The sequence below is a fragment of the Lissotriton vulgaris genome, chromosome 8 (genome assembly GCF_964263255.1).
Source record: "Lissotriton vulgaris chromosome 8, aLisVul1.2, whole genome shotgun sequence".
In the NCBI taxonomy this organism is placed as follows: domain Eukaryota; kingdom Metazoa; phylum Chordata; class Amphibia; order Caudata; family Salamandridae; genus Lissotriton; species Lissotriton vulgaris.
In genome coordinates, this window is record NC_141696.1 from 427088775 (window position 1) to 427102468 (window position 13694).

The window sequence follows — 13694 nt, forward strand, 5'->3', positions numbered from 1 at the left end:
GTCTTCAGGTCAAACGGATTGTGGGACAAGGTCCAGAATGGATGAGTCATCAAAAGGCAAAAAGTTCCGCCGGACCCCGGGAGCCGGCCGCCTATGTCGGGGGCGATCTTAGGCCACATCAGGGCAACACGACTTGGGGAGGGGGCAGGAGCCAAGCGCCCCCTCCCAGTCCGCGCCACCACACCGGATGTTGAAAATCTGAAGCTATCGTTCTACAAACTCTCAACCAGCCTTGGATGGAAAAATCTTGATGAATGTACAAACTGAAAACCAGTTTTTGTCTGCATAGCATCAGCAGCAACGCTTGCTATCAGAGTTTATGAGTTTCATACTCGATCGATTGAGCTAGCCGGATCAGGCAACAAAAAGTATAAAATAGTTATGTAAATAGTTATTTAATAAAATGTTTTACCCTGTTACTTTGCTGGTGTGTTGTATATATTTATAATATTTGCATAGAGTTTATCGTTATTTTGGGCGGGGTGGGTGGCGGAGCCGAGCTGTCTTGCAGTCCTCATGGTGTGGAGCTCAGTTCATCTCACTATTTTCGTATTTCTCAAGAAGGGTTGTTCCTAATGTTTCTATTTTAGCGAGGTCAAAAAGAGATTCCATTAGTGGCCTACTGATTTTGCTCGATTACTTTTATTTTTTTACACGATTTTTCACAATCTGCAAAGACTAAACAGAGTATTGCGACTTTGTGCTTGTTTGTAAATAGAGAATGAACCAAAGAGAACCAATTGTAAAATAGTAAATGCTTGGATAACAATCAATCAAATGGAGAGACAAGCAGGCACGACTGATTACAACGGGGGTAAAGGCCTGCGTTAACTACCCTTCACTATCTGCAAAGAGAGAGTACTACTAAGAGAAAAGAGGGGAGGGGGGCAGCGTTCAAAGCACATCAGCGTGCATAAACACGAAAAAGTTTTTACCTATCACGTACTTGACATTTTACAGCTTTTGATATTTGCTATTAAAAAACCATTGAAATTCACTGAAAAAACCATAGGTTTAGCCCATATATAGTTAGGGATTAGCATTTTCAAAACCTTAATTTACTCGCACAAAACCATAGAAATTCGCATATATAGTTAGATGCAATAACTATATATCGCGCACCCGCAACCCACTGCTGATGATGTCACATATTACATCATTCATGACATGGTCAGTGACATCACTGATGACATCTCAAATGACATCATTCATGACATGGTCAGTGACATCACTGATGACATCACTGATGACATCTCTAATGACATCACTGATAACATTTCATTTGTCATTACTGATCACATCACTGATGATATCATTCGTGTGATAATACGATCAACCTCTTCAGACTCTAATATAACCTTAGATACAATCAGTGTAAACAGACTCTCACAGACTGTCACTCATCCATGGAGTTACTCACACACCTAATCAGTCATGCAAAGAATTAATCACACCTCTATTTCCTCAACTATACAGTTATACACACCTTACTTAATCAAACATATACTAACACATATTTACTCTCTTATACAATCCCTGATACAAGTTCAGAATGATCCATACAGCCACTCACACATTCACTGGCTCTTATGCACAGTTATTTATATATGTCCACTCTTACATGTACTGTGTTTTACATATGTACTTACTTTGACATATATAGCACTGATAAATCCAATTACTCACCAATGCACTCATGCTGATAGTCAACCGCCCATACAGTTGTTTTCACATGCACTTTTGAACCCATACATCTAGTGAATCAACTGCTCACACATCTATGCACAGAGTCACACACCTCCCAGCCACCCCCACTCACACACTCACTCTCCCATACAAATATTTGGGCAACCAATCAATAACCCATATAGTTACTCATATAGCTACTGATCAACACATGCAGCAGTTTACAGAACAACAGACATAATGATGCACAAATTAAGACAGTTTAGTCACTAACCCATGCACTCAGTGAGACACATTTAATCACTCACTCATACAGTCAGTCATGCACCTACTAAATCCTTCATCCAAACACTTATACATCCACTCATTCTTCAATATCTAAGACATATTTTAACTTTACAGAAACATACAGTCACTGGATGTTGTCATTTGAGATGTCATCAGTGATGTCATTTGAGATGTCATCAGTGATGTCATCAGTGATGTCACTGACCATGTCATGAATGATGTAATATGTGACATCATCAGCAGTGGGTTGCGGGTGCGCGATATATAGTTATTGCATCTAACTATATATGGGCTAAAACCTATGGTTTTTTCAGTGAATATATATATATATATATATATATATATATATATATATATGTTACAGAGTGCGGTCACCACTGCGTAGTTCTAGTTAGGTCAGAGTTTCCATAGGAAGAACATGTTTTGTTTTGCTAATAACTTTGATGCTGTCGGACCACTCTACATGAAACTTTTAAAAACAAAATGTTAAGCTAGCTCAATGTCTTCCTTGAACGTTTTGCACCGACACATCAAGCGGTGGGACCAAAACAACGAAGGGTCTCAAAACATTGATTAACCATGTTAATTCCCTTAGGAAACTCGCCACTCTGATATAGAACAAAGAAAAAATGGTTATGTTGCTACTGGATTATGTGTTACTTACTTGCGATTTTCCACGAGTAAGATAGTTTCCAAGAGTAAGAATGTCTTACTCCAGGATGCATTTTAACAAGAAATGCTTTGTGTATGAGGTGCAGACATTAAGGCCTAATACGCATCTAAGGCGTAGAATAAAGATACAGAACAAGCTTTGAGAATTGAGCCAAATTAACAAAATAAACACACAAACAAACTGTTTCACTGTTAGAGAAAGTATTCAAAAGCTACCGGTGAATTCCAGGCAAAGCAGTATGGAGGAATGTGCTTCATTCAAGTAAGAATGTCAGGATAAAAAGCCGCCGTTGAGGAATTGTATCTAGATGAAGAGCTCCCTACAGCCGAGCAAGCAAAGGCACATTATGCAACGTGGTGCTCTCAGGCGAATATTAGTCCCGGCTCATTTGCATTCTCTTGTACTAACAAATTGGCCCATTTAACCTAGGGGGGGATTTAGGTTTCCACAGACCCTGCAGCGTCCACCTCGAGTTTCTGCCGAAATACTTTCCCAGGATGGCGGGGGAAAGGCGGCGAGCTCTGGTCTCGCGCGACAGAGGGCCTATTGTGGAAATAGCAGGCGATTCAGTGTGGTGATGAGAAGGGAGGGGAGGGGATGGGGCATGAGATGGGTAGGACGTAGAAGCCCACTGTGCAGCAACACAGCCATGGCTGCCCTGCCAGAGACAATCCCCCCCATTCTTTGCCTCCAGTGAGGGAGCGAGCTAGCTGCAAGTACATTCTTACTGTAACTACTGTTTACACAAAGGCCGTTTGATTCATTGCCATGCCTACAGTTTCCCTCCACATTTTTGGTCCTGCTGACAGAAAAGTGAGGAAACAGCATGGCAGTTGGGCGGTTTCCAGAGATTAAATATTTCTGTTGTTTTATATTTTATACATGCAACCAGTGTCACAGAAGAAAATTAATACACAGTCATTTTGGGTGGGGGGGGGGGGTGATGTTTATGTGTTCTATACTGTATAGATTTTAAGTAATCGCACAGTCAATAAAGTTAATTACTTACTTACATACACAGTATTGCACTAACATGTTTTATTTTTAATAGACCTATACAAAATAAAGTCCTTCATCCAAACTCAGTTCATCCTAGGTTTTAAATATGGCCGTTGTGTGCTGTGTTTCTGATATTTGTGCAACGTATATGTGTGTGTTTGTGTGATTAATGTGGGTGCCTGGGTGATGCAGCAGTGTGGTGTGCATGTCTCAGGGTTTGTCTATGTGATGTGATTACTCTTGTATGTCACGGACGACTGTAGGTGTAGGATTCTATGTGCATTCTCTTGCTCGACCATTGCAAAGGTGTGGTGTTATGGCACGCTTACTCGTATAGGTGCAGAAAAGAGGTGTTGGCGTTATATGCCAGCACACCAAAGTTAATATTACTGTCCAGCCGTTCCTCTAGGACTAAAAAAAAAAGTCTTTATTTTGTAATGCGTGCAAAGATATGGCCCGACGGGCCCACACGCAACCATAAAATGATTAATAATATTAGAAGGAATAAAGGAAATACGTACACGTACATACACCTCTCCCCATTGCTCAACCCACAATAAAACGCAGCAGTTTCCTAACCGTTAAAGGTCCGGAATTCTTCCTGGATCAGTTGTACTCCGGGTTGGGTGGGTTTCAATTCAATGCCCTGGTAGTCTACCCGCCTCAGTCATATCTTAGGGTGTTTCTAGAGGCAACCCCTTGCCTTATAAACTGATATTTCCAACCTCATTCAATGTCCTAGTCCCTTCTTCCAAGCTGCCAGGGATGGGGGAGTTTCAGTCTGCCACTCTCTCTATATATTCTACTTAGCTAGGGTTCGTAGAGATAGTCGATATCTGTTACCACCCAAGTCGCCGGTGAGGTGAAGACGGGTCAACTTGGGGTCCATCTGAATCAAACAGGAGAGGACCTCTCCTAGGCAGGCTGTCCCTCCACGCCAGAATCATCGTAACTCAGGACATCTCCAGTGTGAATAAATTGTAATTGTAATTGCATTTATATAGCGCTTACTACCCCTGACGAGGCGTCAAAGCGTTTTTACAGCAAGTAGCAAGCTACTCCGAAACCCAAAGAGGATTAGGGAAATAGGAAATGAATTGGAGCGGTGGACATGTGAGTTTGTTATTTGGATTGAAAAAGGATAGTGGAATGATAGAGGAGGGAAGGATTTGCATTTATATAGCGCTTGTTATCCTTGATGAGGTGTCAAAGCGATTTTCAAAGAATAACAACGTACTTCGGAATGCAAACAGTCACCACCCCAGAGGCAGGTCGGGGAACCAATCAAACCCCTACGCCAGAGTCTATGGCATGTAAAATAAACCCTGTGAAGGCATTTAAATTGGATCAGCCTGAGCCGAGCTTTAATGGCAGCTGCCCGTGGCGCTGGCAATGCCTCTGTCTAGTCCTTATTCTTGAGAGTCCACATGTCTGTTTCCCAAGTAGCCCTAAGGGCTGAAAAGGTGCTTGGGTGGTTTGATATAAGTGTTGGTAAATCCTGGCAACCTTATGGTCACCAATATAGAGTTTGCCCTCTAACAGATTGAATTTGGGGAGGACAGTCAGAGCAGTAATGTAGGGGCTCACTGCATGGCGGAGCTGAAGGTACCTATGAAACTGGCTGTGGTGTAGTTGATATTTCTTCTGTAGAGTCTGGGACGATTTCAGTACCGTACCGTGCATAACATCTCCAATGGTAGAGATCCCAATCAGGTCCCATTTACGGAATACCTCCAGTGCCGCCACCTGAGTGAGTATACGGTGCCTCCACTAAGGCGTCCATTCGGTCTATCTGCCCCACCACCCCATCTGCCAGCGGGAGGAATGCTAGAGGTTAAAAACGATCATCGTCACTGGAGGAAGAAAGTCCCTGTCGCTGTCTCCATAGAGATAGGAAAGAACAGAGTTATCTTCCAGCACCCACCTCCCTGACATGTAGGCAGGATCATCCTGGTTACCATACCACCAACCATTGATTATATGGATATGGATTGCATGGTAAAATGATTTGACGTCTGCGACTGAGATTCCCACGCAATACGTAGACTGAAAACATTTGCTGAGGGCTATACGGGGGGAGGATCCCCCTAACCCAAAGAAACACAATAGGTATGGAGTTCAATCTATGAAACCATTGACTCTGGACCTCATAGGAGGGGACGTTCTGTAGCTGATAAAGGAAGGAGGGCAGTGACACCATTTTGAAAATAGCAGACCGTCCAGTTAGAGACAGAGGCAAGTCCGACCAAAGTCGGATATCCTCCTGCGGGCGAGTCCAGACTGGTCCCAAATTGCACGAACAAGCCAAAATGGCATCTGGAGTTACAAACCCGCCCAGATACTTGAATTCAGACAAAGCTACCTGTAGGCCCGACACCCAAAAGAAGTTATGTGGCTAGGCACTAGCTGAGAATACTGTGGACTTGGATATCTGAATGTGGAGGCCCGAAGTCTCTCTGAAAATATGTAAGACTCTGGATCACCCAGGGTCCCAATTCATCAGGGGACGTGAGGAAGAAAAGGACGTCATCAGCATATAGGGAGATTCTGTCTGATAGTCCCACTCCTCACTCAAAGTCCTGCATCTGTGCGTCCATTCGCACCCAGACCGCCAAGGGTTCTATGGAAAGAGCAAACAGCAGGAGGGACAGGGGACAACCCTGCTGCGTCCCCCCACTGTTACGGAAATGAAGCGGACTGGGCGCCAGCCACCCGAACTGATGCTGTTAAATCAGTGTATAGCAGTCTAAGATAAGGAAGAAATCTGGGGCTGAAGTTAAGGTGCTGAAGGAGGACCAACAAATACTTCCAGGTCACAAAATCAAAGGCTTTGTCAATGTCCGTCAGCAGAATCACTGCTGGACCCCGCAACTTGTCGGCAAGCCCCAGTGCATTGTAGAGGTATCGGATATTGTGGTGAGTGGCGCGGCAGGGCATGAACACCGCCTGATCCAGATGTATCAAATCCAGGATCAATCATACCAGTCTATTGCGAGCGCCTTCACCAAGATCTTTACCTCAAGGTTCAACAGTCAAATCAAACAGTACGAAGAATGTTCGTCCACCGGCCGGCCGACCAGACTTAGGAAAAACGACGATCTCTGCATGATGCCAGGGCCAGAGGTAGGGCGGAGGACTGAATTGCGGAGTGAACCACCCCTAACATGTGATCTCGAAGTTTGGACATATAAGCTTTAAAAAACTTGCATGGAAACCTATAAGGGTCTGGGGATTTCCCGGGCTCAATCCGATCAGCACCAATGAGAGTTCTTCCCCAGGGCCTGCACAAAATCTACGATCTGCTCCAGGGACAGGACTTAATTCCTAGCGTAAACACTCTGGAAGTAAGCGACAAAACTACTGGCTATCCCCCGTGGACCCGTAAGCAGTGAGCTACAGGAGTCCCGAATCATTGGGGGAGGGGAGGAGCGGGAAACAGCCTGGCGTTGCCTGTGCAGTATTTCACTCGATTTGTCACGCAACCGATAAATCGGACTCTGAGCTTCTCGCCAGGATTCAACCTTTCATTCTGGTACTGATAGTCCTGTTTTTCAAACTAAAAATTCTGAGGGAAAGACAGAGGCGGTAGCATGTTTAGAGTGAGCAAGTGATGAATAGGTTGAGTTGGGAGCTCTAGCAGGCTCTTCCTCTTTCATTAAACAGCATGTTACACTTACCAGCTTGACGCCCCATCAGTCATAACAGCTGGTGACATGGCTGCTTAAGAAGCCATGCTAACAGTCCACTCTCCATGACTGAGATTAACCTACACAAGATGGGTGTCAACCATATCCTCTGGGCTCTGTCAGTTTCTGCCATTATGCTGTTGATCGCGCAGAAGGCGCACTCCTCCCTTGGTGATCCAGGTGTTAACTAACATCTGTGGGTAAGTCTACTGACCGGTGTGCCGAAGGCCACTATCAGCCTTCCCTCTGGACTGGTTCCGAAGCACACGATTATGTTCACAAGGATTTTCATTAATTAAAAAAGGTAACCAAGAGGTGACTGGACTTAATTTACATGTAGGGCCTGTGGGCATCTCTAAGGCTGGGCCTTGCTTCATGTTTGAACTGTTGCTTATCAGTCTGAGGCCTGCAATAAGACAAGAGGATGATGCTAAGGTATGTAGTTAAAAGGGTTAAAACTAGGCACTTGCCATAATGTGCAAATTCTGCCACACTGCTTTCAGTACCTCGTGCTGTCACTGCTAAATGAATTTATAGATTACCAAAGCAGACATGGTGATGGAAGTAACATCAGCCAGTGGCGCCATATATTGGGGCTGCCTTGAAATGTGACCTAGGACATTGTTTTTCTTTTCTTTGAGGTGCTTGTAGACTAGAACGGAGCTCTACATGACGCTAGTGATCCATGGATCCAGGCCCCACCAAAGCTCCCAACAGACTTGAGCCTGCCAACATCTACGCTCCTTATAAATTGGTCGATAGGGGTAACCCTTAGAGACTAACGGGCAGGGAAAACAGTCTAGGGGATCTCATTCAAGGGTGCCCATAAGTGAGCTACAGATTTACAGTTTGGGTCTCTCTTGGAATCGTGCCACAGTTTCTTATCCTCTTACTTGGTGTTTTACAGAATAAGGAGGAAGTGACCGCCAGCTTTGTTCGTTGCCGCACCAGTCAATGTGTGTCGATGGGGACTATAAAAAGAGCAGACTGGCGGAGAGCTACCGTTTAGTTGGGAAAGCATTGCGGGAACTCCATAGAGGTAACTGTTTTATGAAATAATCCTTGATTTTAAAAACATTTTGGTTTTTACACATTTTGGAAGATCCATGCCTGTCAGAGCGGGACCGCCATCTTTGTTTGGTGCCGCATCAGTCCATGTGTGTGGGAGGGGACTATAAAACAAGCAGATTGGCACGACCACACCGCTAGGCGCCCGAAGGCGTGCCTAAGGCAAGCACGTCTGTGCCCAGCACCAGCCATGCTGCCGGCCGCATGCCAATAGTTCAGGAGGACGCTGGAATCCCCTCGCACACTAATATCAGTTTCACAAGAGACCAGCTCCTACTTATCAGTAAACAGTCCCGTACTTTGCAAGTGGAAGTAGCGAGTGAGTTACTGCCTCATCATTACCCCCTAGCTGTTATTACGTCTGCCTTGCTGAGATGTGGGCTCCTCAATGCCAGATCCCTAATAAAACATTCAGAGGTTATCCATTTGATATTATAATCAGGAGAGTGGGATGCCTTATTTATTTTGGAAACCTAGATTTCCGCTGAGCCAGCAGTGGACCTAGGCAAGGCATGCCCTGTTGAGTTTAAGGCTTTTCATAAACCATGGTTAAATAAGAAGGGGGGAGTAGGTATTCTATATCACAAAAAGTGGGACTTTTCCACCCCAGCAATCGACAAATCTGAGGGAGTGGAAGTGTTCGGCTTTTCCATGAAGAGTGGTAGTGGTTATGCCTTTTCATGGGCATTATGCCGTAGACCTCCAGATTCCTTGATCTCACACTTGTGCTATTTTATAGATAGTTTGTCTAACATGGCTTGTGCCCACTCCAACTTTTTTATTCTTGGATACTTTATTCCCAGAGGGTCTAATATCTGCACATGGGATTATCCCCTTATGTTGGACGGACCATGCATTGATTTGTTTTTACAGGAGTTGCACCCCCTGTACTAGGTAAGACCCCTGGGTGCATGGTCAGAGCATGGCATAAACTCACTAGGCTGGTTTATTGATCTGTTTTTGATCTTTCTAACTACTTTGATGCTAGGAATCCCATAGAAACAAACTGTGCTACCTTTGATGAAGAAGTTATTGCAAGATTTGATAAAATGATTCCTCTCACTATTCATGAACCCAGTCACCGACCATACGCCCCGTGATATAGTGAGCCACGAAAAACAACAAAGTTAATAGGTAGGCAATTGGAAAGCAAATGACGCTGGCAATATTTTGAAGATAAAACAACTCTTGAAGTGTGCCTTGAATAACTATAAAAAAAGGCTTGAAAAGTAAAAACTGTCTTTTATACAAAATTTTTTTAGCTGCCTCGAATAGGGCAAGAAAGGTTTTTGATATTTTTTGTGACCTGTCAAACTCCCAATGTCTAAAACAACAAATAATGTCTCACAGAAATTGTGTGATGATCTTTGAGAAGAAGTTTAGTAAGATCATAGAGGACATTGATGACTCTTCGGATGGGGACCAGTTTATCCCCTCTGAAAGGATCAGTGTGGCTGTGTTTCTCAACTTAATAATGATGACACAGGGACGCTAGGTCTCAAGAATAGTGTAAGACCAGATTCAATCATCCGATGAAATGTTTTGATCCTACTTCTGACAAAAACGCCCTCAGTTTAGCTATGACCACTATGGCTGGTTCCCCTTTAGACCCTTTCCCTCCTAGACAATGGAAAAAGGAGCAGATGAGCTTATGCCACCAATGAGACTACTCTGTAACCAAACCCTGGAATCTGGGTGGTACCATGTGGTAGGTAAAACATGTAATAATTACGCCTTTATTGAAAAAGCCATCAGTAGAGCCGGCAGTTTTAAGATATTAAAGGCCCATTTCTCTTCTTCCATTCCCAGTGAAGATATTGAAACATCATGTGAGTCGGACTCCATCTCTTTGAACCTGGAAACATATTCCTTGTTGGAAGAAGAACAATTTGGCTTCAGGCCTGGCCACGGCACAGACAGCTTTGCTGCGTGCGATGTATGAGATGCGTCTGAGATCAGATAGTCACCAGTCCACAATGTTAATTCTGCTTTATTTGTCGGCAGCCTTCGACACAGTTAACCACCCCCTGCTATCAAGGCTAATATCTTTGGGTGTTGGTGGTACTGTGCTAGAGTTGATAAAATCGTACTTTTAGGCCGCTGTCAAGCAGTTGCATTACCACCTTGCCGATCAGACTTTAGAGGTGTTCAACAGGGAGAGTCACAAGAATCGGCATTCATTCCGGTATTGTTTAACATTTATAAGAAATCTCTTAATTCTGCAGTAAAAATGCTTAATACAAGCCTGATAAACTATGCTTATGATTAACAGTTGATCCGGTCTCTTAATAATAGTCAGCAGGATGTGGCAAATTTATTTCAGACCTGTCTAGAAGACATCGTAAAGTGGATGAATGTTAATTCCCTTATATTAAATGGGTATAAATCAGAATTCCTCTGCTGTTCAGCAAATAAAGGTTCCAATGCAACTAAACCCTAACTTTTAGCCAGTACCTACAGAGACAGAGTTGCACCCCCGTGAGGCTTTTCGTAATTTGTGAGCATCTGACGAGCATCTCACGAGCATCTCTCTCGAGAAGCACTTTATTAAAGTAGCTGAGATCTGTTTTGCATTGCTCCGTAGCCTCAGAAAGCTGTTTCCGATGCTACCTATGCAGGCGAAATTCCTAACTGCACAGAGCGTTATACTGAGTCGACTTGACTATTGTAATGCACTTCTCCTCGGATCCCCTGAGTATTTGGATAGCAGATATCAAAGAGTTTAGACAGCTGTTGCTACATTAACATTAAATAGACCCTGAAGATCCTCTGCATTGACTGCCCTTAGACAACTTAACTGGCTTCCCATGGAAAAGAGGATCTTCCTCAAGTCTATGATCGTCGTGTTCAAGGACTTTCAGAACATGGGCCCTGTGCTGTTGCAACGTAGCCTAAAAGATATATCCCTTAGGAGGTCTTTATGTTCTGCCACTGCAAATCTCATTCAGGTACACAGGTTCCTAAAGGTCCGACAAGGTAGACGAGCCTTTTCGATAAAAGCTGCTCAGTTGTGGAACAAGCGTCCGCCCAATTTAAGAGCACACACCGACCTGTTGGTTTTCAGGAAAGCCTTGAAGACTTGGTTATTCCCGAAGCAGTAGAGGCCCGCAGCAGTATGTTGTTCTCTGTCCCCCTTTCTAAACAACTTTACGCTTGAGTGCCAGGATATCAGTCTGGTCACAGTGCGCTTTACAAATGCCACAAATAAATAAATAATAAAAACCAGGCTCTGCAGTTGAAACAACATTTATTTCACCTTTTCTTTGCTTTTTCTGTACATGGAAAATACAGAAAAAGATTTGAATAGGAAAAGGCTCTTTTCTTATAGCCCTGCTTAATTTGCCTCTCAGTGCGAGAGTGGTATTGAAAACAATTGGTTTAGCAGGCAAAGGAATTTGGGTATGCAAGTCACATTGCACTATAGGCTGGGCCTCGACAGGATATTTCCATCCCTTCATTAAGTAATGAGCCTGAAGATGTAAGTGCATATTCACATACTACATCCACATTGCAGACATAAGGTCCACGTTTCACATAGGAAAGTAAATTGACTGCAATGAACAGTAAAGGTGATTCTTCCCGGTAATATTAGGGTGAGCCTGCAAAGGAGCGTTTTTTGCTCCTCCCTAGGCAGTGATAAGACTCTGAAAATGATTTATTTTGGCCTTCAAAGGATTGTAGGTACATATCCTTGCCCTGTAGTAGTACACATCCTCCTACCTGCTCCACACAATGAATTAAAACAACTTTGCTATGAATTATATGACACTTCTCCGCCTGCCCCAGCTCATAAGTGGGAAAGAAAGTGAGGAGCCACTTCCTCACATAACATCTCAGCTATCTTTGCTGACCCCAGTCCCACTCCCTTTGCTGAACCCAGTCCCACTCACTTTGCTGAACCCAGCCCCATTCATTTTGCTGAACCCAGTCCCACTCCATTTGCTGAACATCTTAGTTATCTTTGCTGAACCCAGTCCCATTCATTTTGTTGAACCCAACCTCACTCTCTTTGCTGAACCCAACCCCACTCACTTTGCTGAACCCAACCCCACTCTTTTCTGAACCCAACCCCACTCACTTTGCTGAACCCAACCCCACTCTCTTTGCTGAACCCAACTCCACTCTCTTTGCTGAACCCAACCCCACTCTCTTTGCTGAACCCAACCCCACTCTTTGCTGAACCCAGTCCCACTCACGTTGCTAAACCCAGTCCCACTCACTTTGCTGAACCCAACGCCACTCTCTTTGCTGAACCCAACCTCACTCACTTTGCTGAACCCAGTCCCACTCACTTTGCTGACCCTAGTCCCACTCACTTTGCTGAACCCAACCCCACTCTCTTTGCCGAACCCAGTCCCAATCAGTTCGCTGAACCCAGTCCCACTCACTTTGCGGAACCTAACCCCACTCTCTTTGCTGAACCCAACCCCACTCTCTTTGCTGAACCCCGCCCCACTATCTTTGGACTGAAACATCTATGGCCCCTCGACTCTCAATAGTGCACAAAATCTCGAATCCCCAGAACTCAGTGCCCGAGCCCAACATACTGAGATACTTACAAAGCCGAACAGCCATAGTGGCTGCTTACGCACTCTGGTTTGTTCAGCAGTAGACAGAGTATTGTCTCAAAGCTTTAACATGCACAATTAAAGCCCGATTCATAGACCTAATTGCACGTCTAAATTTCATGTGCAAATCGTTTAATTTAGAATTGAAAGCAATTCACAAAAGGTGAAATTGTGCTGTAAATCTATTTGCATATACATATTTTTGCCCCAGTATGATGGATATTTTGTTGCATGATTACACCCACTACCAGGGGCAAGCAGAGGATGGTAAAGGTTGTGTAGACACTAGAATATGCGGGAACCTTCAGAGGTCATGAGCCTTTGAGTATTCTCACAAACATGTCTACGATTACTCTGGTCAAAGTCAGGATGTCCCTATTAGCCGACGAATGAACCACCCTATTTCTTATCCAGTGTACAATTTGGGTCAATCTGTGACGGCGATATGGTTGTAGGTGGAGCTGATCTATACAGGTCTCCCTTTCAAGTGGGATCTTTACTTTCAAAGATCATGCATTGGATGCCATATTGGACTACAGCTGAATCTACTAGCCTGAAACATTTAACTCTGTGTATTCACAGTTTTACAGTAGTACTCATTAGGGGTAAGTCACCTTGAACCAGCATGCAAAAGAGACAGTTATCTACATCTTAAGTGTTTTTTTCTGCATTGCCTAATGACAAGTCATAGTCATAAGCTCTTATATAGCGGGCGAATCACCAAAA

General features: G+C 44.0%; 1 protein-coding gene across 2 annotated transcripts in view; it reads right to left on the minus strand.

Moving 5' to 3' along the window:
* Positions 1–13694, minus strand: part of SLC9A7 (solute carrier family 9 member A7) — a 471766-nt gene that overhangs the window by 80803 nt on the left and 377269 nt on the right. The window lies entirely within an intron of this gene.